The sequence below is a fragment of the Etheostoma cragini genome, unplaced genomic scaffold, assembly GCF_013103735.1.
Source record: "Etheostoma cragini isolate CJK2018 unplaced genomic scaffold, CSU_Ecrag_1.0 ScbMSFa_3418, whole genome shotgun sequence".
NCBI lineage: Eukaryota > Metazoa > Chordata > Actinopteri > Perciformes > Percidae > Etheostoma > Etheostoma cragini.
The window spans coordinates 1-1,021 of NW_023267685.1; the positions used below are offsets into that span (position 1 = coordinate 1).

Genomic DNA, 1,021 nt, shown 5'->3' on the forward strand with positions numbered 1-1,021 from the left:
ATATTTCGATGAATGCTTTTTTGTTGCAACAAGTGTCTTCAACTACTACACACTCTGTTGAACTTATCCATGCAAAACAAAGAAAAACAAATGTTCTCATACCAGACGGGTTTCTACATGGAGTGACATCTGTAAAGCAACATTGGAGAATAAATTATTACACAACATTTACCTGCTTGACCTTCAATTATAGTCAACATCCAAACACTAAAGCGACTCGATGTGTACCAGAAAGCTAACCAACCCAGACCGTGTTTATGTCAGCCCATGTAGGACGGTCACGCAGATACAGCCCATAATAGTTTAATTCACTTCTTTTGCAGATAGCATTGTTTTTATTTCAACTGCTACAAAAAAGTAAAGCTTACTTGCGATTGGTTCACAGAACTGTCCATCAGGAAGTCCGTTAATGCACTCACAGCTTTGACTGGTAGCATTACTGCACGCACCGTATCTGGTACACTTGTCACATGACCAAGCAAACTGGTTCTCACACCGACACTGCAGTCCTCCAGTGGAGTTTGGATAGCACGCTTTTAAAGAAAGAAAGAAACTTAAAAATGTCAAGCCACGGTAAACATAACGGACTCTAAGGAGCAGTAAATCAGACACACAGATTGGACGGGGGAAAGTAGCATACGTTCCTACCTGTGGTGAAAGTTATGTTTCGTATAGATAAAGATCCAGTGACGAGGGGCAACGGTAAGATTGCCAGTCTTTGCCTGAATATATCGAAGAAATTGGATGGCACACTGGAGACTGGGATGCGCAAATCCACAACCAAATCAAACTCTGTGAAAAGGTGAAACAGAATATCCATGACATTTTATTGTAGGTGCTGTCCTCATTTTTATTTTAATAACCCTTCTAAACCTTCTCACTCCAACTCCGCACTTTTGGGTCTTAGCCTGTTGTTCCCTAGCTGTACCAACATCATGGGAACGAAACACGGACCCAGCAGAGTTAGAGGATAATTAGAATATTAGTTTGGTTTTTGCCTTCCTCCATATTCTTAAGAATA

The 1,021-nt window shown here is 40.7% G+C and overlaps 1 long non-coding RNA gene across 1 annotated transcript; it reads right to left on the minus strand.

Moving 5' to 3' along the window:
* Positions 1-23: 23 nt before the first annotated feature.
* On the minus strand, positions 24-796 carry LOC117940830. The gene is made up of 3 exons (XR_004655827.1): positions 649-796; positions 369-533; positions 24-129 (listed from the first exon to the last, which is right to left on the minus strand). It is a non-coding gene; the product is annotated as an uncharacterized LOC117940830 (long non-coding RNA).
* Between the last annotated feature and the right edge of the window lie 225 nt (positions 797-1,021).